The following is a 25,607-nucleotide window of genomic DNA, read 5'->3' as shown; positions in this document are numbered from 1 at the left end:
AAACTATTAAATAGAGCTGACTTGTGGTGGGCTGCCTCTTCCACAAGGGGGAGCAGTGCTTGCCATGTCCCATGCGGCAGGTCATTCTGGTCAGTGTCTCTTAAGGTGACAATATGTATGCAGTGCATCGTGGGAAATGTAGTTTGTGTTAGTCATTTCATAACAAGAACAAGTTTGTGTAGTTTATTCTTCAGTGTTTTTCACTGATATTACACTGGTAGTGTTATCAGTGACAGTTATATCAGAGTTGTTTGTTTTGTTTGTGTTTTTTTTCTGTTTTAAATATTTGTTTTAGCTGTGTGTGTCAGATGCTATGATGTATGTTGTGTTGCTTTGTGTTAATAGGCCTTTGTTTGTATATTTTTGTTCCATCTTGTCTATGTACCTCTATATGTTCTGTGTTGTGTGAGGGGTTTATCTCCACCTTCCCACCATATAAACACTCAGAGGTGAGCACTGACCCACCATTCTGCTGTGGAGCTTAAGGGCATCATTCAGTAGGTAGTACTTATTTTCCAGACCAAACCCAGAGTAGACAGTATAGCGATCATAACTTAAACATGACTTGAGCATGCAGTGTTTCATAACGAGCTAGAAGGGCACTGTCTCAAGGTCACAAGGTCTCACTCAGAGAATGCAGATCTCTGCCAATCTTCCTGGATCCACTCATAAATCAAATTGGTTCTTCCTTGGCCCATGGCACACCCCTCCACCGAGTTTAATAGAAAGCGGGCAGGTAGTTTTTACATATTCCTGATGACAGAGAGACAAATATACAATCCAAGAAACGGCAATGAAAACATAACCTCCTTTGCTGAATTATGAGGAACACACAGTTTGCTAAAATAATCTTTTAATTATCTAAAATGAGAGGGTTAAAATATAGCTGTACATTTTTCAGGTCAGGTTTCTAAACAGCAACCAAGCCCTGTTAAAGGCTTGAATGTATACATTCTTACATAACTGAATTCTCTAAGGAAAATGTTACTTTCATTTTCTGTTGAGCAATTGTATGTATGCAACAATGACATTCTCCAGCTGATCATTCAGTATGACTAGGCAATGAAATGCAAGGTTGTTAAACAAAATACCAATAATGAAAATCTTAGAGTGTGTAAAGTTCTTCTTCATTCCAACACAGTTTGTGTTCCAGTTCCATGTAAATGTCATTCGATTTCTAAGTTCTTTCTTCATGCTTTCAAAAATAGTAACTGTTTGTGTCCATGCCAATGTCTCTCAGTTTCTGAGTTCTCAGCTATAAGGTATTATGTAAATGTTGTTTTTAAAGCCCATTGGTTCAGACTGGTTGGTGATTGGTTCAGTACATATTTTAGCTTCCGCCCATGACGTTATCCTCTCTTCTTCTATGTAAATGTTGTGTTTAAAGGTTTAGTACATCATTCCATATGTGTTCTTTCGTAGTTTAAAATGTCTTCAGTATTAATCTACAATGTAGAAAATAATAATAAAAATAATAATAAAAAGTAAGGAAAACACTTCTCAAAAAAATTAAAGGTGTGTCCAAATTTTTGACTGGTACTGTATATAAAATAAAACATTCAATTCAAAGTCATGATTTACTATTATGGAACATTTAAAGCGATTCTGAATGAATATTGTAACAAAGACAAAATGCAACGCTATATGGCTTTTTGGCAGTAACAACATGGAAACATAGAAAGACAACAAATTTCAGACTAAAGGTTTTACTTAAAAATAATTTCTTGTAAAGACTGAGCATGTCTTGTTCTGATGGACAGCTTTGATAACCTGAGGGTAATTCTGGTCTGCTGTTTCACGGGCCTGTCAGGGTTTGATGACTGCACTGTAGATCACGTCAATCTCAGCCCTGTGAACACAAAACATCATGCAGTGCTTACTGTTACACCTCTAGTCTGAGGAATAAGGGTTGGATTGTGACTGAAAGCAGCAACGTCTTCAGTATGATATGTGAGAGGTGTGAGAGGGACAACAACACAGCTTCCGTCTTGGGGAAAGCCCAGCAACGCCTCTTCTACCTCCGGAAGTTGAGGAAAGAACACCTTCCTCAGAGACTACTGAGCAACTTCTACCGCTGCGCTATATAGAGTGTGCTGACATACTGCCTGAACGTATGGTTCTCCAGCTGCACAAAGGCGGAGCAGGCAGCCATCCAGAGGCTGATTAAAACAGCGGGCAGGATCATCGGAGCAGAGCTGCCCGACATCTATTCCATCTCCTCCTCCCGATGCCTGCAGCGTTCAAATCGCATCCTCACGGACCCTTCCCACCCTGCCCATTATCTGTTCCCGCTACTCCCGTCAGGGAAAACGTTCAGATCAACAAAAGCGCGCACCTCCAGAATGGCAAAGAGCTTTTACCCTTGTGCAATAAGGCTTCTCAACAGCTCACCCAAAACCAACCCACCTCCCCCCCGGCCCGGCACGGCCCGCCCCCATAGACTGCACTCTTAACACTGCAACTATTGATGCACCTCAATGTATATATTTCTTTTTTTAATTTACTCAGGGATATTTATTTATCTATTTATTCATTGTTATCTATTATTATTTAGCTGTGGAAGTTAATGTCCACAGCAACTTACATTTTTAGCTGTCTGTTGCTGCCTCTACTGTTTTGTTGTTTTTGTGACAATGACAAATAAAGAACTTTGAACTTTGAACTTTGAGAGGTGCATTGCTACAATTTGACTACTGAGCATTAAGACAGCTAGCATGTCAACATGACCAGCAACATTGCATTTGTCTGTGAGCAACTGGTGCACAGCATCGACTGGGGTTAAATGCTGGATTGTGGGCAATGTTAGGGATGCCTGGGAATGAATACTTCTGAGAAACACTACACTATTAACATCTCCTAACCTGAGCACATAAGGTGCCTTGCAGAGGCTGTAGATTGATTAAAAGTTCCATGATTTGTTGTAATGAGTAGAAATGCCCACCTGGTGGCAGCACTTACTCTGAGAAACTGGACTGACTCGTAGACAACATCGTCGTCCTGCGTGGAGGTTTGAGGCTTATGGACGGTGGAGTATTGAGGTACTTCCTGTGTTTTGGAACGATTGATCTGAACGCTGGCATACTGAACGTCGTTTTTATCAGGTGTGGGCACTCTCTGTGCGGGGTCAGAGGTCGTGGCCCTTGCTGTGACAGTGCTGTACACGAGACCTGAGTCGTTCTGATCGGGAAAGAGAACAGATTACATCAGGAATGATGCAGAGGTGAACAGATAATAAGACGCAATGGTGACATACAACTCTGATTTCAGGTGCAAGAGTTCCTAAGGTTATTTAGGCCTGGCTGGTGCCAGATATTTCATGAGGGGAGACACATACATGTGTTATCATTACACTACAGCTACAGCACCAAGTTCCTCACCTGTATGTCAGTAATTGTGTCCCTTGTATCTTCAGTAATATCAGAATTCTGCTTGCTGTTTTGCAGATGGGACATATGAATGTTTAGTTGAGGTTACCGAGTTAAAGTTATATATATTCACATATACAAATAATATGCAGTTGGCAATATACATGGGATGCCTGTCTTTGCACAACATTCGAAGTAACTTCACTAAATCACCTCAAGTACACAATTCCAAATAACAGCAGGACAGCAAGAAGGCTGAATATGGTGATAACAGCTGGCAGGATGAAGCCAGCCACTTCTAAGGGGAAATACAAAACATTTGATAATGAAACAGTAAATGCATTCAACATTATATCAACAGTTTTGTAAGTGATACTTTGCAGGAAAAGTTAACTGGCTTTACATTCTGAATGCCTTAATGTAGCAAGATTATGACAACAGTCACAGCTGTTTCAAATCTCCCCCTTTTAATCATCAACACAAGCATTATATCATATATTAACCAGAGTTTTGTAAACAGACAGCAGGATTTTAACAGGCAGCGATACGCTTTAGTAATTCGCATAAAACTACACAACACTGACCTTCTGTAGGAACTGCAACTCCAGTAGAGGTCTGAGAGCCAACTTCATTCTCTGCCTCACAGTAGTAAAGTCCACTGGAATCAGAGGTGACATTGAAGCTGATGCTGTCACCTGTGCCCCTAATAAGAGATTCAGCTCCAGTCTTCATATACCAGGTGTAGTTGTGCACTGGTGGGTTGGCATCACTGCTGCAGGTCAGAGTCACAGAACTGCCCTCCACTATCTCCCCAGGACTGATAGACAGTGAGACACTCTTTGGCTTGTCTGTTAAAATATGTGCAAGTTTTATCTTAATAATTACCTAAAGCAAGCATTTGACATATGAAAACATTTCATTGATGTATCTGATTTCGGTAGCAGTTAAAACATATAGACCTACAAATAGACACAATATATTTGACATGGAATAAGTTTTGAACCATATTCGTACACATCTGTACACATTTACAGTCAGTTGTAGTAACTTACATCGGACTTTGAGAAACACATCAGTGGAGAAGAGACTCTTTTGTCTTCTAACAGCACAGGAGTAACGGCCCACATCCTCACTGCTGACTGGGTTTAGATGCAGCCTGTTGTCTCTGGTTGTGTGTTTGAAGGTCACAGGCTGTCCGTTCTTGTACCAGATGAAGGTGGGGTTGTTACTCAGAATACAGGTTGTATTACAGGTGAGTGTCACTTTCTCTCCCTCTGTCACTGCTTCAGGAGTTATCAACACCTGCAGAACTGGAGGACATATTATGTGTAGAGGGACACAGTGCTACGTGTACACACATTTCATTATCAAAATAGTTAAAGGGCCTACCTGTAACAGAGATGTTGACTCCAGGTAATCCAGAGTAACCCTCCCCCTGTTCTGTTGTAAACCTGAAGGCATATTCTCCAGAGTGACTCTCTCTCATATCTTTCAGTCTTAGGGTACAACTATTCACTTTATTCCAAACATACTCTGTGTGGTTTAGACAGTCTTTATCAAAACTTAGATCTACTGAGAGACGGCTTGATTTCTGCTGCTTAAACCAGAAGGTTGTGTTGATGCAGTGATCTCTGGGATATTTGTAAGTGCAGGAAATATCCACAGATGAACCATTCAATACACAGATGCTGTTAGATGAGTAGGTCACATCCCAACACTGTTTAGATGGAGCACCTACAGCCAGGTGTAAAATATGTATTAAACACCATATCTATAAGTTTACACATGCACATTATGCTTAGCATTATGAAAGGCATCTATATGGTTATCTGTATATAAAAAACAAGTTGTCTCAATATGTTTTCTTCTAAATCTGAAGAAAGGTGAACTACAGTTCCAAGTATCTTTTGTAATTGATATGAAATAGTCATGTTCTTGGGTTCCATCCCTACTCACACACTGCAGGGGAACGGTGAGCCTCATAACCTCTCACAGCACAGGAGTAACTGTTCTCTTCAAAGGGTCTGCTTGAGTCTAGTGGTATAGAGGCTGTGGTTTTGTCTTGTAGAAGCTGTCCATTCATGTACCAGACATACTGAGTGTTAGAGCCCAAGCTGCAGGAGGTGCTACAGGTCAGTTCAGTCCGAGTCAGTTTCCCTACAACAGCACCCTCCTTCACCTGCAGGTCTGAGAAGAGAGGTTAGACATCATTGTGGCTTTAACCTTGAATATAATTTCCATTATGATAAAAAAAAAAAAAAAAAAAAATTGTAAGTTGTATATGTTCATCATTACGTGTAACGGAAACTGTAACCCCAGTGTTGTCTGTTATCCAACTCAAGTGAAGAGCCGTGTAAAACCGAAAGTGATAAACACCAGAGTGATCATCTGAAAGCTTGTGTATTTTCAGACTGCAGTCAGGATAATCAGAGTCACTGTGTTCTCTGACTATCCCACTCTGCTCTTCATACCACTCTCCTCCCTGATATGTGTCTCCACTGTTCCAAGGGTAGTCATATGTGCAGGGCAGGACCACTGATGCCCCTTTAAGCCAACAGACTTGTGTGTAGGAGTAGGTCACACTCCAACCACACTGAACACCTGAAACACAGTCACATTGAAGAGTCAATTTGGATAAAAGACGAGATAATCAGGTATTATAATTATTAAGTCTGATGCCTGTGTGTGGAGAGGAGTTGGGAGTGTCAAATAAAAATGTTAAAATAACACTGTTAGTATACCTTATGATATGATTTCAAATAATAGTGTACATGTATTACATACTGTATACACATTCCTACATTTATAGTGTATAGGCCATATCATCCTAGCTTATTTTGGAAGTATTACATTATGTCCACTGTACCTGGCAGCCTCAGGAGAAATACTGCAGTCAACATGAGCATGCTTTTAAAACCCATTTCTCACTTTTCCTGCAATAACAAAACATCACACACTCACACTGTTCAATTTATATAGGCAGAGTTTAGAAAACGTGTGGGTTTTTGAGGATATTAAAGAGTTCTAAAAGGATAAGCTGAACTTATTTCAGTAGTGTTCCATGTAACATTCACATCAGAAAAGGTTGAAAAAACTATTACACACTGGACTGGACTGCATGCTTAATGGAGAGTAAAGGACACATTTACTATGATAACATAAATACAACAGAACAAAATGCAAAATGTATAAAAAAATAAAATAAAAAATAATGTTAATACAGTTAATTTTACTTTAAAATGTAAATTGCATGAAACATGGCACCTTAACCCTGCTCTGCAACAGTCTGACAATCTACATGACTATTACATGGCTATCATTTGTCCTTCCAAAGCTGAATATACAGGGAGGGCATAAAGTTTAAAGTAGAAAAATGACATGGGTTTCTGTGCAAAAACAAACATGCTAACATAGCAATTAATGGTAAAATGAGTGAAACATCAGAATAAAACAAAGAACTTTCTCTCAAATGAAGCCATCACTGTCATAGTTGCGTTGGATTTCAAACATTCCATTGTGTGCTCCACTCCATTGTGCACCTAATCTGATCAACAGAAAGAATGCTAAAAATCACCATAGAAACTATAAAGCACGTTAACTCACATGGTGTTATTCACTCTGCACCAGCCCATCACATCATGCATAAACTTGGTGAGAACTTAGTGCACCGAAGTGCAGACAGTGGTTGCAACGCCTTCTGAACACCATTTTAAGAATGTCAGTGTGGTGACGGATATTCATGAGAGCCATTTTCTCTCCCGACTGCTCAGCCAAAGGTTCATAAGCGTTGCTGAGAGAGACCCAGTGTTAAGTGTGTGAAGATGAGCTCTCTTCCCAAAAGCACATTAATTAAACACATGTAACAAAGTCCCATCAGTATGCAACAATTTTAATTCCTCTTGAGGAAATGTTCAGCTATTACTACTTGCTACATGTCAGTGCTATGAAATAAATTATTTATTTTTTACACCCCCAATTATCTGCGACAGTAACAGTATGCGTTTTCTATACTTTCAATTCATTTTACAATAAACAGTTTTATGTCATATTAGTGTTTCTCCTTTGTTATAAGGTGGGGGTGGCAGGCTTCAGTACCAAGCCCCCCTCAGACCATTGACTGTTATTAGCGTTTGAAAGGCCAAGCCATCAACTAATGTTCCTGAAAAATAAACACGTCCACCAAACAGCAGGGTTTGACAGGCATTTACTTTGTCCTAAAACTCCAGGATACACCTCTTTTCACACAGTGTACTACACACAGGACTTTAGTAAGAATAGAGAAAAGTGTAGCATGCATACTTACAGGAGAGTAAAGGACACATTTACTATGATGCCATAAATACAACAAAGCAAAATGCTATATATAAAAGAGAAAAAAACTTGAATTTGATTCTTTAAGAGGAAAATGAATGTTAACAAATTGATATTTTCCTTTACATTGTGAGTGACATGAAACATGGCACCTGCACGCTGCCCTTTGAATATACAGAGAGGGCACGGAGTTTAGGGCAGAAAGGTCTCTACATAAATTACATGGGATTCTATCCGTGCAGAAACAAACATAGGAATTCATGGTAACATTAATGAAACATCAAAATAAAACAAAGAACTGTCTCTCAAAAAAAGGCATCACTGTCAAGGCACCTACCTTCTAACAGAGAGGCGTCTGACAAATTCTCAACAGCAACCTCGACGAAAAGGGAGTATGACTGCTGAAACAAATGGCTGATAGAATGCTTCCCTGTGGGTTTTTACACAGTGAAGTAAAGATAAGTGTTGTTTCAAATTCTCCAAGACTGAAAAAGATGTATGACTGCTGAAACAAACTGCTGATGAAATTCTCAAGCCAGAGGAGGTGCTGCAGATCAGTTCAGTGTGATTCTGTTTCCCTACAACAGCACACAACTTTCCCTGCAGGTCTGAGAGGACAGGCAATCATTCATGAAAGCATCGTCCTAAAATGTAATCCACTGAGACTGAGAGTGACACCAGATCTGCCTGTTGTCCAGCTTGTTTGTGGGCTTGCGTAAGACCGAAACTGATAAACACCAGAGTGTTAAACACCATATCTATCAGTGTACATGTTGTGTATTGATCCTTCAGGTCATGGGGGAACTATAAAGGGGCTGCGCTTCCCACTTTCACCCTCTTGTACTCTTGACTCTTCTCTATTGATGGACTGCCTTCACTCCACTCTGCGCTCCTAATGAGCCAGGGCTACCTGTAATTAATAGTTAATAAATAGCAGTTTACATTAATGGCATCTCCAACGCCTCTTACTTGTTTTTAATGCGTGCCCCGACCCGGACACAACAGTACACATGCAAGTTGTGATTAGCATCTATATGAAAGGCTTCTATATGGTTATATGTATATAAAAAAACAAGTTGTCTGAGTGACAAAAAGTCACATTTACTATGATGCAGTAAAGACAACAGAACAAAATGCATGTAAATATAAAAAAAACTCTTTGTTTCTTAAAGAGGAAAATGAATGTTAGCAAATTTATATTTTACTTAACAATGTGAGCAGCATGAAACATGGCACCTATATCCTGATCTGCAACAGTTTGATAATGTTCATGACATGCTAGTATTTGTCCTTCCAAAGTTGAATATGATAGATAGGTCATCTAGCTAATACTTACACTTATACACCTCACCGACATACATACATAAATCACATACACATACACATAGGGAGAACATATTCATAGGGAGTGTTTCCAGATACAGGAAAGGGTCTGACCCTATTGTACAGAGTGCAATGATTTTGACAGTGTCGGTGTCCAGGAGGAAAGTGATCTTGTGCTGCTGGTGTGGATAGTGCAAAAAAATATAATGTTCTTGTGCTTGTGAGGATGGGTAGTGCACGATAGTGATCTTGTGCATGTGTGTGTGTGTGTGTGTTTGGAAAGTGCAAAGAGCAAAGTGATAGTACAGAATATGTAAGTCGTAAAGTCTGTGCATGGGGCTGAGCTGAGATGAGCAGGGGAGGGCAGACTGAGGTAGACTCATGCAGAGAAGTCCATCTCCCTCCCACTCCCCTTCTGCGTGGCGTTAAAAAGCTGAATGGCCCTGGGGACAAAGGACTTCCTCAGCCTGTCCGATGAGCATGACAGTGCCAGGAGTCTGCCACTGAATATGCTCTTCTGTCTGTTGAGAGTACTGTGTAGTGGGTGGTGGACATTGTCCAAGATAGTCAGCAACCTACTCAGGGTCCTTCTCTCTGCCACCGTTGTGAGGCAGTCCACTTCGGTGCCAACAACAGCTCCCGCCTTCCTCACCTGTCTGTCCAGTCGCCCCGCATCCCTCTTCTTAATGCTGCCTCCCCAGCACACCACAGCATAAAAGAGGACGCTGGCAACCACAGACTGGTAAAACATGCGCAGGAGTTTGTTGCAGACATTGAAGGACCTCAACATCCTCAGGAAATAGAGCCGGCTCTGACCCTTCTTGTAGATTGCATCAATGTTGGCTGACCAGTCCAGTTTATTGTCCAGATGCACTCCTAGGTATTTGTAAGTGTTGACCACCTCCACACTGACCCCCTCGATGGAGACTGGTAGCAGAGGAGGCTGAGACCTCCTAAAGTCCACCACCATCTCCTTGGTCTTAGAGGTGTTCACAGAGAGGGCACAGAGTTTAAGGTAGAAAGGTCTCTACAAAAATGACATGGGTTTCTATCCGTGTATAGAAACAAACATGCTAACATATGAATTTAGGGTAAAATTAGTAAAACATCAGAATAAAACAAAGAACTGTCTCTCAATAAAAACCTCAGTAAGTAGAGACTTGATCACACCAGCAGACTGTTCGTAAGTGTGTGGATGTGGTTGATGCACAGAGGGTCCTGAGCCACATCCTGTTTCTCACTTTGTGGTTGAGGTGCTGTGCAGCCAGAGAGGCCATGCTGTGCAGCACAGAAAAGGAGAGAACACAAGATAAAGAGAGAAATAACTTACATGTAGATTTAAATAATTTACTGACTAATTGGTTGCTGGCTCGAAAGTGCCAATTACAGTATGTGAGCACATGATGAATCAAAAGAACTCATGGATTTAATTAAATCTGTTGTGAAATGAATAGAGTTACATTGAGAATGAAAGAAAGGCCTATCAACAAATTAATACTTCCTCAAAATCATCTGAATGGAGAAATACTTTAATAAAGCCAATATATCAAATATGTTTTGTGTGTTCATTTGTATCATGCAGTGGTGTGACCAATCAGGTATTTCAAATAACCAGTCTTCTGGGGCCCTCTTCAGGAACAGCAGCACATTGCGGTTGGTTACACAGGTGATTGCTCCACAGAATGACCCATCAATCTTTTAAAAAGGAATTAACAGCAAAGCCAGTAGGTTTCAGGAGTGTGTTTGTAGGGTGATTGCACACAATATCACACACTAAAAATGTGTTTCTCACACTTTTCTCAAGACATAAATCGACAACTTGGTATGAAATCTTCAGTCTCTTGGCCATCTGGCACATGGGATAACCTCCACATCACAACATATGGACTGTCAGGTTGCTTACATGTAGACATAGAGAAATTAGAGTTTTTAATGTCTCAACGCTTTTCCCACATTCTCATTTGAGTCCCAGAGGCACAGTTTCTATTATTATTGTAGGATTGTTACAAGTATTATTTTAGGAAATTAGGGATAAATTGTTGGATGATTACCACATGTTTATGGGCATACCACAGCCTACTGGATAAGTCATGACATGTAGGGTGTTCACCGATACATTTGATGAATTCAACCTGACATTTTCCTTGGCCTGTGACCACCACATGTGTGGGAGCTTTCAAGACCTAACCGAATAAATGATTGCAGGAAGACATTTTTGATACCGGAAGTACCAACAACATTTGCCATCTACAGACGTTACAAGTCCACAAGTCTACTAAGGCAGGAAGAAAAAAACTAGAAATTTGATGATGGATTCAAGCATAAGTAACTGGTTGGCATCAACATATTAATGAGAAATGTAGAGAATCCATTTCCAAATACAAGTCTGCTAACAAGGGGTGTTTTTCACCGAAATCAAGTTGTATGTGTGTATACTTATGAGTATATCTTTTTGTGTTTCCAACAGAATGCTGTAGGCCATTTTGTTTTGCAGTGTTAACCGATGAACTCCAGATGAGTATGAGGTGCCCAAGCAGTTCAGTGGTAATGACTGACTGTGGCTTAAATCATACACACTCACACTCTCTCACATAACCACAGACCATCATTTCAACATCGTCATACCCATTCACACACACACACACACACCACACACACACACACACCACACACACACACACACACACACACACACACCACACACACACACACACACACACACCACACACACAGGCAAACCACATTGTTAAGACAAGTTCAATTTATTGCATATTATGACAAAAAATATTGTAAAAGTAAAAACATTTCTAAGGAAGATAAAACAATTCCCTGCCAATAGGTTTATTTCCGTCTCTAAAGTGTTATATTCTAAGGTCAAAGTCTGACCTTTTCTGTGTCACGGGGTGTCAGGAAGTGGCTACTCTCTCTCTCTCTCTCTCTCTCTCTCTCTCTCTCTCTCTCTCCCTCCGGGTCTTTCTCCACCTGCTTGCTGCACCCCTACCAAAACCTCTTGTCATTTTGATTTGTCAATGTCCCTACAGCACGTTTCCCTCCGACAGTATTTCCTTAGTCTTGACATTTGTCACAAAATGTCTTCAGTCACATCGCGTTATTTTATAGTTTTTTCTTCTATTATAAATATCAAAACAACAGCATCAAATAAATCAGAAGTTAAATGATTATTAGTATTATTATAGAAAATAAAACACAAATCTCTTTGGCATACAGTAGTGTTCCCCCATTCTTTCGCCTTCGAAAAACAAACAAAACAATTTCACACCCTTAGAAGCCCTAAAATAAAATAAAGACTACTTTCCATAAAGAAGACAAAACTAGAAAGAAAAGATAAATGAATGATATTATTTTGAAAAAATAAGGACTCTTTTGGTGGCCTTGGTGAGACGGCAGGCAAAGTCTGCAGTGCATAGCAGAACAGAACAGAGCATCACATCAGAGTCGTGTTACAGCGGTGAAGATGAGGAATGACGTGTTTCTTCCATTCCGTCCTCACGTTCCCTTCCTCGTTCAGCAGATCCCTCTCTCCATGCTCTTCTCATCTCTCCGTTCATCTTCACACATCTGGGACAGGAATGGACACATTACCAGAAAAAGGCTCCTCGGCCACAACACTTGGATGCCGGAACATTCCACTGCACTGCTATCAGCCTCTTCACGCCATCCAAGAAGCACAAAGAGGTGTACTTCCTGACCAGAGGTGGATTTGAGTAATGTTATACGCCACAGAAGCTCTGAGCAAGAGCAGCTTTGAGAAAGCCATTATTACACTGAGCTACAGACTTGGTTGAAAAGCTACAGTGAAGTCAGAGGGGCATTTCAAATGTATGTAAATAAATACATGCCTGTATCCGTATGTGGGTGAGTGTCTGTTTGCGTATGTGAAGAGTGAGTGAGAGGGTCAGCTCCACTGACACACGCTTCCTGTAGTCGGCAGTCTTTTCCTCTGAGATGCGGAAGAGAACGGCAATCAGCGCAGGTGGCTGGGATGAGGACAGAGAGTCATCATTTGAACAGTTTCCTCTCTTAGTATTTTGATCCACCATTGTGTTTAATCTTTATTTTACTCTTCCACACAGACTTTTTGACTTTTGGAAAGAACAGTGTGACTTTTGTGAACACACAATGTTTTATGAACACATAAATTGACAACTAATTCATGTTTCCCCGCCCCATCTCTCCCTACTTTAATGCAGCCAATCCCTCTCCCTCCCTTCCTCTTCTCCTTCGATCAAGTCTGTAACTCAGGCAGAAATCTCCTCACATATGCAAAACTAGTTAATCTTCTCTTTTCTACTGAGACCTTCTGGACGGCCATTTTCTTGGTTTCTCATTCCCACAGATGAATGGAATAGCCTTGATCTGCAGTTTCCATCTATCCATCCATCTATCCATCCATCTATCCATCCATCCATCCATCCATCCATCCATCTATCCATGTATCCATCCATCCATCTATGTCTCTCTCTCTTATGAGGCTTTTTATTTAGCCTTTATATTTGTTGTTTTTCATTTTCTCTTTTAGTTTTGTGGACTTTTAAGTTTTATCTGTTGTATTGTAGACATTGAGTCTCAGAGTGGTAATAATCCAAACCAAGAAGTAATTCCAAAGCACAGAAGAACAGTCAATATGGCAAAAGGCTTAACTAAGGAAGCTATCAAAAGTATAGCTCTTGCTCACCCAGGCGAAGAAACAAAAAACAGCTTTCCAGAAACCACTGCTTAGAGAAGCAGCGAACGGCAGCCGAGAACCGTGTTAACAAACACTAATGTTACTTAGAGATTTAAATTCCCCTATTGTTCTGCCTGTATTCGTTAATAAACTCTACTAAACCCAATACCTTCATCTGAGTCCATACGTCACATGACAACATGATTCAAAATATACACACAGACACAGATACATTTCTGATATGTTATGTTTGTCATGTTTTCTTATGATATTTATAAATGACCACACTGTATTGTTTTCTTATATATACACAAAAAAAGAAACGATTCTGGATCCCCGTCATTGGAAAATACATGTTCAAAAGAGGACCAGGAACCCCAACTAACTGCTACTGTTAGGATGTATGTTATCTTTATTCTACAGCACTAATTAATGTTGAAGAAATTTCTTTTAATTGATCTGCACACAAGTTTAATCCCTCCTTTAAAGGCCCGATAAATATAAAGACCACTCGCCCCTCAACAAAGGACATTAACAACATTATGCACGACATTCTTGTTATTAAGATACAGCAAATTATATATATTTTTTAATCAACATAAAGCACTCATATAAAAAGCAAAAAAGGAACAATAAATAAAATCAAATACATAAATAGAATAACAGATTGACTAAAGGATAGAAGGTCATTATGGACTTCAACATAGATCACAATTATCCAAATGTTAAATTGTGACATACCTGATAAAGAAAGAAAATCAGCTAAGAATCTAGACAGTGACATCCCTGACGAATAACGTAGATACTCCACATTTTAAACTAAGCCACATGGGTAAACTAAGAGTGTGTACGTTAAAAGAAAAATACACAGACATGTAACTTCGACAATGCATCCATTACCCAAAGCAAAAGAAAGTTCATTAGATTAGAGTTTGACTGGTGCTAAATGATGATGAGAGTCATAGAAACCTACACCAATGGAGAAACCTTAAATGTCCCTAGCATTGGAAACAAGGGAAACGTTAACACTGATAATAAGATCCCTTAACGACGTAAGACTGTGGCAGCAGTATGTATGAGATGGAGACTCCAGAAGTCATGGTTGGTGTTGGCATCTCATCCCGAGATCCTTCAGCTCCATCTCTGACTGGGGCGTCTCTCTTCTCTGCAGAGTCTCATACACTGAGGCCTGAGCTCTTCTCTGGAGAGGCATGTAGGTGTCACTCACATTCCGCACATTCTGAAATATGTTAACACACGGACGACATTGTCAATAACATGAAGGAACACTTTGATAGATGGTGGTTAAGGTTTTATATAGGGCAGTGCTATCACTGATTAACTTACATACATGATAACATCAGTCTAGGATGACTTACCTGCAGAGTGTCATACTCAGAGGATGTGCTCCTGGGGTTGAGAGCTGTGTATGTATCATCGTGGGCATCAGAATGGACAGCCTATGAAAATATTGGTAGAAGGAGATGATTCTAAAACTTGACAAAGCCCAATTCACTGTCACCAAGCATGCAGCTTTTTTGACTGTTTATTTTAGGGATGTTAAAAGTTTCATATTACCCTTTGGTTGATTCTGCTGTCTCTCACAGCTCCTCCACGTCTACTGAATAAAGAAACAGAGTAAGCCTCCTAAAATCTGCTGTCAGTGCTCATATGATTAAACTACAGTTTAGGGTTAAACATTCTACATTGCTCAGTCAGACTAGGCCAACGAGAGAAAGTAATATGTATTCATACATAGAAATAATATGCAGTTAGCAATATACATGGCATGTCTTTTCACAAAATTATTTCAGAGGAATCAAACTTCACTGAATCACCTCAAGCACACAATTCCAACTACCAGCAGGACAGCAAGAATGATGATCATGGTGATAATAGCTGGCAGGATGATGCCAGCCACTTCTATGGGGAAATTAAAGTCTTGATAATGAAACAGTAAATACATGCAACATTATCAACAGTGCTGTGAGTGATACTTTGCAGGCAGAGCTAACTGGCTTTACATTCTGACTGCCATCATGTGGCAAGATGATGACAACAGTCACGGCTTTTTAAAATCTCCTCCTTCTGATCATCAACACAAGCATTAAATCACATGTTCACCAGAATTTTGTAAACAAACAGCAAACTTTTAACAGGCAGAGATACATTTTAGTAATTTTATAACACTACACGACACTGACCTTCTGTAGGAACTGCAACTCCAGTAGAGGTCTGAGAGCCAACTTCATTATCTGCCTCACAGTAGTAAAGTCCACTGGAATCAGAGGTCACATTGAAGCTGATGCTGTCACCTGTGCCCCTAATAAGAGATTCAGCTCCAGTCTTCATATACCAGGTGTAGTTGTGCACTGGTGGGTTGGCATCACTGCTGCAGGTCAGAGTCACAGAACTGCCCTCCACTATTTCCCCAGGACTGATAGATACTGCGACATCATTTGGCTTGTCTGTTAAAATATGTGCAAGTTTTATGTTAATAAATAACAAAAGCAAGCATGTTACAAATGAAGACATTTCATTGCTGTGTCTGGTTTCGGTAGCGGTTAGAACTTATAGACCTACAAATAAACAACACAACACAATATATTTGATATATTGTGCCTTCTCATCAGGTCTAGCAGGGACTTTTCCCTTTCTTCCGTTTTGTGCTTCACGGAGACGTGGCTGTGTGGATTAATACCGGACTCTGCGCTGCAGCTGGCAGGCTTCCAACTCTTCAGAGCGGACCGCCACACAGAACTTTCCGGCAAGACGAAAGGTGGAGGAATCTGTTTCTACACTAACAGTGGCTGGTGCAAGGATGTGACAGTGATTCAAGAGTACTGTTCTCCTGATCTGGAATCTTTTTTTATCAACTGTAAACCATTCTACTCCCCCCGTGAGTTCGTTTCATTCATTCTGGTCGGTGTTTACATTCCACCGCAAGCCAACGTGCAGGTTGCACAGCGCATGCTCGCCGACCAGATACTGTGTGTGGAGAGGACTAACCCGGACTCCTTAGTTATTGTCCTCGGCGACTTTAACAAAGGAAATCTCACCCGCGAACTCCCCAAATACAGACAATATATTAAATGCCCGACCAGAGAGGAGAACGTTCTGGATCACTGCTACACCACAGTTAGCAGTGCCTATCATGCCGTCCCCCGGGCTGCACTGGGACACTCTGACCACGTCATGGTCCATTTGATCCCTGCATACAGGCAGAAATTAAAACTCTGCAAACCTGTTGTGAGGACATCTAAGCAGTGGACCAGTGAAGCTGTGGAGGATCTTCAGGCGTGCTTGGACTGTACTGATTGGGATGTCTTCAGGACCGCTACAACAGTCTGGATGAGTACACAGAAGCTGTGACATCATATATCAGCTTCTGTGAGGACAGCTATTTACCATCACGCACCAGGGTGAGTTATAACAACGACAAACCCTGGTTCACAGCTAAACTCAGAAAGTTAAGGTTGGAGAAGGAAGAGGCATTCAGGAGTGGGGACAGAGACAGGTTTATTGACACAAAATACATGTTTAGCAAGGAGGTGCGAGATGCTAAACGTCTTTACTCTGAGAAACTCCAACACCAGTTCTCAGCCAACGACTCTGCTTCTGTCTGGAAAGGGCTTAGGCAGATAACAAACTTTAAGCCTAGAGCCCCCACTCCACTAACGACCCACGCCTGGCCAATGACTTGAACGAGTTTTACTGTCGCTTCGAAAGACAATGGGACAGTCCTGATACCATCCCTGTGACACCACCCACCAGCTCCAGCCCATCAGCTTCACCTTCCCCACCACAGCAGAGGCCTACGCCTCTCCACAGCTGCCCACCTCAGAGCACCCCCCCTTCTCCCCCACCACAGTGACGACTCTATCCATAATGGAGAGGGACGTCTTCAGACTCTTTAGGAGACAGAACCCCCGCAAAGCAACCGGGCCAGACTCTGTCTCTCCATCCATCCTAAAGCACTGTGCTGAACAGCTGTCACCGGTGTTTACAGACATTTTTAACTCCTCACTGAAGTCATGCCACGTACCAGCCTGTTTCAAAACCTCAACCATCATCCCCGTCCCCAAAAAAACAAAAATCAGTGGACTTAATGACTACAGACCCGTTGCTCTGACCTCTGTTGTGATGAAGTCATTTGAGCGGCTTGTGTTGCGGCATCTCAAAGCCATCACTGACCCTCTACTGGATCCCCTCCAGTTTGCCTACAGAGCTAACAGGTCTGTAGACGATGCAGTAAACATGGCCCTTCACTCCATCCTCCAGCACCTGGACACCTCAGGAACTTATGCCAGGATCCTGTTTGTGGACTTCAGCTCTGCCTTCAATACTATCATCCCGGCTCTGCTACAGGACAAGCTTCTCCGGCTGAGTGTGCCTGACTCCATCTGCAGGTGGATCACAGACTTCCTGTCTGACCGGAGGCAGCACGTGTGAAGGGACCAGCATAGGTCATAAGAATATGCCATAGTCAATAAGTCAATGATATTATACCTAGTCATAATTGTTACTTTTATTTGGATTTAACTAGCCATGAGTGGACTTTGCTTGGTGAATATTCTTTGTCTCTGACCTGGGTAAGTGAGGTGCGACATTGGTCTCACCTCCCCCCCAGGTCGAGACAAAGAACCCTGCATGCATGGCCCATTTGAATAGACGGTGACACCCCTTAATGTCAGTGTATTTAACCGACTGTTCCCCAAGGAACAAATCAGATATGCTGAGGTGAAGTTCTGTGAGGGAGGATGGATCTGAAAGTCTCTGTCTCACAAATGGTCGGCCGCCATTCTTCAAGAATAAACCTGAATCCTGACTGATCAAACCTAAGACTGAATCTTCAATATATGGTATAAAACTAATTACCATCAATTGGAGGTCCACCGAGATATTAATTCTTGGAATTTTGCTGAGATTTCAGTTCTGCTGTAAAGATCCCCTGTACCCCGGCTGACACAAACGCTTTGGTAAGTACACTTACCTAAATCTTGGGAAATATAGGAAGTAGAGTCCTGTCTAAGAACAGAAATCTTTTGTTATTTTACTTTTATTTTTATTGTGATGTCTTAGAAGTTGACACACACGGTGCTTGTCTTAGAAGTTGACACATCTATTTTTTCGGGTATTGGTCCGAGGCAGTCTGAGCTGTGCTTGTGACATACTCTATTGTTTTACTTACCGCTCAGATAAATTTCCCAAGAGGATAAAAAAAGGTTGTGGCCATAAACGGGTGTTTGGAAAGGGATCTACAGCATTTTAATATTTTAATTTAGAAATTGTTCTAAGTTAATTTGTAAATTATTTACATTAGATTGTGGAGATTCAGTTCTTGGATTTGACCAGTCATGATTCAAGACATAAGATTCTTTTAAGTCCAGATTTCACAATGCTTTTGATAAAGTCAGATGTTAGACTGCTAAATGTTAAACTGTGTCTGTTCACACAATAGTTAGACAGCTCTCACGCATACCACTTAATTCACACTTTAGGCACAGCCGCCCTGTGACCTGATGGCCCATTACGCTGAAGTGATCAGACCCAGCCTGGTAGCAGGAGTGGAGACTTTAAACATTTTTGTGTCTACACATTGATTTTCTTAACCCAAGTTAAAATCAGTGTATGAAGTGTTACAATTATGAATAATTGTAAGCATATTTTAACGAACAAAGTCTTCATCCTTAGTGTATGGGTTTAAGGTACATGGAAAATAAGATGTTTTTTTTTTTTTTTTCGGAAACCGTACGTGATCTCACAGCAGCAGACGACTGCTGTTAGATCAAAAGGGGGAGGTGTTGAGCTTCAGAGAGAATTGACCTTAATAAGATGATAACTGCAAAATGTGTTTTTCTCAAAACAGGTTTAGCTGCTGAATTTCTGACTTCATCAAATGATCCAGGAGCAATTAATGAATTAAGGAATGCCTTAAATGGTTTGGCATTCAAGTGCCATTGGAATCTGGATAAAAATGGATTTTATGAGATACTTTTGTAACTAACTAACTAACTGTAACTCTGTTAACAGATTGATTCCTTTCTCTTAGGGATGGACACACCTGTCTCCTGAACAAGCGAATGAATGTGTGTGTATGCCTGTAGGCTGGCCAGCCGTCGTATGAATGAATGAATGAACTTACAGGACTGTTTAACCTACATTTGACCACTGACTTTGTCTTTAAGTGAAATTGTTTGAATTGAAGGAGATTTAAAAACGTTTTCTTTCTTTCAATCATTCCATTTCTTTCAAACATTCAACTTCTTTCAAAATCCCCACTCTCAGTTCTTTATTTGGTTAGTATGGGTCTGTGGTTTTTAAATGCCCAAACCTTGCAGATAACAGGATGATGTGATGTCTCTTGTGAGATTAAAGGAAACCTGCTTTTGTCTGAGATTAAGCTGTCTGCCGTCTTTCACACCCAATACCAAATGTCTATTGTCTGATGTGTTGAGTATGCTAACAGGCTTCCTGCCTCATGGAGGTGTTGGCCGGTATTATCTTTTTCTGAGATCTCGTTACAGACAGTTTTTAGGAATATGGAGAATAGCGATGACAAAAAAGGAAGCAGCTTCTCACCAAGGTGTCGAAAGGGGGACCATTCCAGAAAATCAACAGATGAAGGAACAGCAGAATCGTTTGAACTTCAAACAAACGCCATGCCGCATCTGGCCAGGACGTCGAAATGAGGACAAACTCAGACCACAGCCATCAACCCAGATCAACACCTCTGGAATCCACAGGACCACCGCAACACCTGAACCGATGACCACCACTCCCCAAGAAGAGATGACGGGGACACCTCAAAGAAATGGCAATCTCCTGATATGCTAAGAGATGCATAGGTGGAATGACCCCATAAGGAGCAAAGACCACAGGAGGGGAACAACTGAGACAAGCCAAGCGTCACAGACACACACACACACACTAACACGCACAAACACACACACACGTCCTACCCCCTCCCAAGGAAAGTCAACCCTTGCTTTTAAACAAAGGCAAGACACAATACACAGAGTGTCAAGACACACACACCTTCAACCATCATAGACGATCAACTCCAAGGGACCACGGAAAAATCGGGAACGATTACCATCACCATCAAAGACACACACATTCTGGAGTCACACACACGAACACACACACACAGAGACACACACTTAACCGTATTACCGTCAACCCACATTACAATAAAGTAATGCTCCATGTCATGTACCCCTCAGTAACCAGAAAGGAAATGTTTTAAAATGTTGTGACACTATAATGTATCTCCCATAATCCGTTATCTTCTGTACTATTGTTTAATCCTAACCTTTCATTTTAGCTTAGTTTACCTTAGAGTTAACATGTGTAATTAAGTTTGTTCTGTGTTCTCACCGCTTGTAAACTGCATTTTCCGAATGGGTACCATGTACATATATGTATTACTTCTGTTATATTTCTCTGCTCTCACGGCTAAAATAGGATGGTTATGTTGATATAACATCGGGAAGGAATTTGTCCCTAAATCAGAGGTCCACACAATTGGCGAAAAAGCGTGGGGCACTCTGTAACATGGGTTTCGCCTTCCCTCGTGAGAGAATGCCACATTTATGAGACAAAGACTGAACAAAGCCACTCACTCAAGAAAAAGAAAATAGTTAAATGATCTGATGTTTAAGACATACAGTCTTAAAAAGGGGGAATGAAGGGACCAGCATAGGTCATAAGAATATGCCATAGTCAATAAGTCAATGATATTATACCTAGTCATAATTGTTACTTTTATTTGGATTTAACTAGCCATGAGTGGACTTTGCTTGGTGAATATTCTTTGTCTCTGACCTGGGTAAGTGAGGTGCGACATTGGTCTCACCTCCCCCCAGGTCGAGACAAAGAACCCTGCATGCATGGCCCATTTGAATAGACGGTGACACCCCTTAATGTCAGTGTATTTAACCGACTGTTCCCCAAGGAACAAATCAGATATGCTGAGGTGAAGTTCTGTGAGGGAGGATGGATCTGAAAGTCTCTGTCTCACAAATGTTCGGCAACCATTCTTCAAGAATAAACCTGAATCCTGACTGATCAAACCTAAGACTGAATCTTCAATATATGGTATAAAACTAATTACCATCACGTGCGGCTGGGAAAACATGTCTCTGACCCCCGGACCATCAGCACCGGTTCCCCTCAAGGCTGCGTTCTTTCCCCTCTTCTTCTCCCTGTACACCAACAGCTGCACCTCCAGTCACCAGTCCGTCAAGCTCCTCAAGTTCGCGGACGACACCACCCTCATTGGGCTCATCTGGTGGTGATGAGTCTGCCTACAGGTGGGAGATTGACCATCTGGTGACCTGGTGTGGACAGAACAATCTGGAGCTCAACGCACTGAAAACAGTGGAGATGGTTGTCGATTTCAGGAAGAACCCAGCCCCTCCCAACCCCATCACCCTGAGTGACGCCCCAGTTGACAGTGTGGAGTCCATCCGCTTCCTGGGCACCATCATCTCCCAGGACCTCAAGTGGGAGCTAAACATCATCTCCCTCACCAAAAAGGCACATCAGAGGATGTACTTCCTGCGGCAGCTGAAGAAATTCAACCTGCCAAAGGCAATGATGGTGAACTTTTACACCTCCATCATTGAGTCCATCCTCACCTCCTCCATCACCATCTGGTACGCTGCTGCCACTGCCAAAGACAAAAGCAGACTGCAGCGTGTCATTCGTTCTGCGGAGAAGGTGATTGGCTGCAATTTGCCATCTCTCCAGGATTTGTATGCATCCAGGACCCTGAGGCGTGCAGGGAAGATTATGGCTGATCCCTCCCACCCTGGACACAAACTCCTTGTGCCACTCCCCTCCGGCAGAAGGCTGCGGTCCATCAGGACCAAAACCTCACGCCACCTGAGCAGCTTCTTCCCGTCTGCGGTTGGCCTCATCAACAAGGCCCGGGACCCCCGCCCCCCAACACGGACTCTAATCCCTTTTTTGCACACTCCTGCTGTAACCTAATATGTGTATTGTTTATTGTTTATTGTGTATGTTTATTGTTTGCACCATTGTACCACAAAGAATTCCTCGTAGGTGAAAACCTACTTGGCAGTAAAAACCTTTCTGATTCTGATTCTGATTCTGATTCTGATATGCAATATGTTTTGAACCATATTTGTAAACATCTGTACACATTAACAGTCAGTTGTAGTAACTTACATCGGACTTTGAGAAACACATCAGTGGAGAAGAGACTCTCGTGTCTTTCAACAGCACAGGAGTATCTTCCCGCATCCTCACTGCTGACTGGGTTCAGAAGCAGCCTGTTGTCTCTGGTTGTGTGTTTGAAGGTCAAAGGCTGTCCGTTCTTGTACCAGATGAAGGTGGGGTTGTAACTCAGAATACAGGTTGTATTACAGGTGAGTGTCACTTTCTCTCCCTCTTTCACTGCTTCAGGAGTTATCAACACCTGCAGAACTGGAGGATATATTATGTGTAGGGGACACAGTGTACACACGTGTACACACATTTCATTATCAAAATAGTTAAAGGGCCTACCTGTAACAGATATGTTGACTCCAGGTAATCCAGAGTAACTCTCCCCTTGTTCTGTTGTAAAATTGAATGCATATTCTCCAGAGTGACTCTCTCTCATGTCTTTCAGTCTCAAGTTACAACTATTCTCTTTATTCCCAACATACTCTGTGTGATTTTGATAGTCTTTATCCACACTTAGATCTACTGGGAGATGGCTTGATTTCTGGTTGTTAAACCAGAAGGCTGTACTGATGCGGTGAGCTTGGGGATATTTGTAAGTGCAGGAAATATCCACCGATGAACCATTCAATACACAGATGCTGTTAGATGAGTAGGTCACACGCCAACACTGTTCAGATGGAGCACCTACGGCCAGGTCTAAAATATGAGTATTAAATACCATATCTATCAGCATACACATGCACATTATGATTGTGAGAAAGACATCTATGTGGTTATCTGTATATAAAAAACAAGTTATCTGAGTAAAAATATTTTCTGCTGAAACTGAATAAAAAAAGTGAACTTCAGATCCAAGTATCCTTTGTAATTAACATTAAATAGTCATGTAATGTTCTTGAGTTACATCCCTACTCACACACTGAAGGGGAACGGTGAGCCTCACCTCTCACAGCACAAGAGAAACTGTTCTCTTCAAAGGGTCGGCTTGAGTCTACTAATAAAGAGGCTGTGGTTTTGTCTTGTAGAGGCTGTCCATTCTTGTACCAGACATACTTAGAGCTCAATCTGCAGGAGGTGCTGCAGGTCAGTTCAGTCTGATTCCCTACAACAGGACCCTTCTTCACCTGCAGGTCTGAGAAGAGAGGTTAGAAGTCATTGTGGCTTGAACCTTGAATATCATTTCCATTATGATCAGGAAAAAGAATATGTATTGTAAGTAGTATATGTTCATCATTACGTGTAACCGAGACTGTAACACCAGATCTGCCTGTTATCCAACCCCTTTTGTTTGTGTCAAACCGAAAGTGATAAACACCAGAGTGCTCATCTGAAAGCTTGTCTATTGTTAGACTGCAGTCACGATCATCAGAGTCACTGTGTTCTCGAATTCTCCCTCTTTTCTCTTCATACCACTCTCCTTTGAAATATTTATAATCCCAAGAATAGTAATATTTGCAGGGCAGGACCACTGATGCCCCTTTAAGGCCACAGACTTGTGTGGAGGAGTAGGTCACACTCACTCCACACTGAACACCTGAAACACATTCACAATGATCAGTCAATATGGATAACAGATGTAAATGCAGAATGCTTTGAGAAAAGTATTTTCCTGGCACTGATCAGGTCATTATATGTAATTATAAATGTGTGGGGAGTTTGTTAAAATAAAACTGTAAGTATGATTCCATATAGTAGTATAGATTTATAGTGTATACACACATGTATACATTCATAGTGTATAGGCCATATCATACTAGCATATCTTGGAAGTATTACATTAAGTCCACTCTACCTGGCAGCCTCAGGAGAAATGCTGCAGTCAACATGAGCATGCTTTTAAAAAACATTTCTCACTTTCCCTGCAATAATAAAACACCACATACTACATTATTTAATTTGAATAGGAAGGGTTTTGAAAATGTAATGATTTACTGTACCCTGCTCTGAAACAGTCTTGCATGACATATAATATACAGAGAGGGCCCAATCTTAAGAGTAGAAAGGTCTCTACAAAAAAGACATGGGTTTCTTTCCATGCAGAAACAAACATGCTTACATATTAATTCATGGTGAAATTAGTGAAACATCAGAATAAAACAAAGAAATTTCTCCCAAATAAAGGCATCACTGTCATATTTTCGTTAGATTTTAAACATTCCATTGTGCGCTCCACTCCATTGTGACATCCACCTAATCTGATCAACAGAAAGAATGCTAAAAATCACCATTGAAACTACAAAGCACATTAACTGAGACGGTATTATTCACTCTGCACTAGCCCATCACATCATGCATAAACTTGGTGAGAACTTAGTGCACCGAAGTGCAGACAGTGGTTGCAACGCCTTCTGAACACCATTTTAAGAACGTCAGTGTGGTGACGGATATTCATGACAGCCATTTTCTCTCCCGACTGCTCAGCCAAAGATTCATGAGTTGCTGAGACAGACCCAGTGTTAAGTCTGTGAAGATGAGCTTTCTTCCCAAAACCACATTAATTAAACACATGTAACAAAGTTTTAGAGTAGTGTTTTACAAGTCCCATCAGTATGCCAGAATTTTAAATTCCTCTTGGGGTAACATTCAGCTATTACTACTTACTATATGTCAGTGCTTTGAATTTTTTTTTTACAGCCCCAATTATCTGTGATAGTCACAGTATGTTTTTTGGATTTAACAATTTTCTGATTAATTTTACCGTGAAATGTTTTAAATCATGTTAGTGT

Source organism: Clupea harengus, chromosome 24 (assembly GCF_900700415.2).
Source record: "Clupea harengus chromosome 24, Ch_v2.0.2, whole genome shotgun sequence".
Classification (NCBI taxonomy): Eukaryota; Metazoa; Chordata; class Actinopteri; order Clupeiformes; family Clupeidae; genus Clupea; species Clupea harengus.
This window is presented reverse-complemented; position numbering follows the sequence as displayed.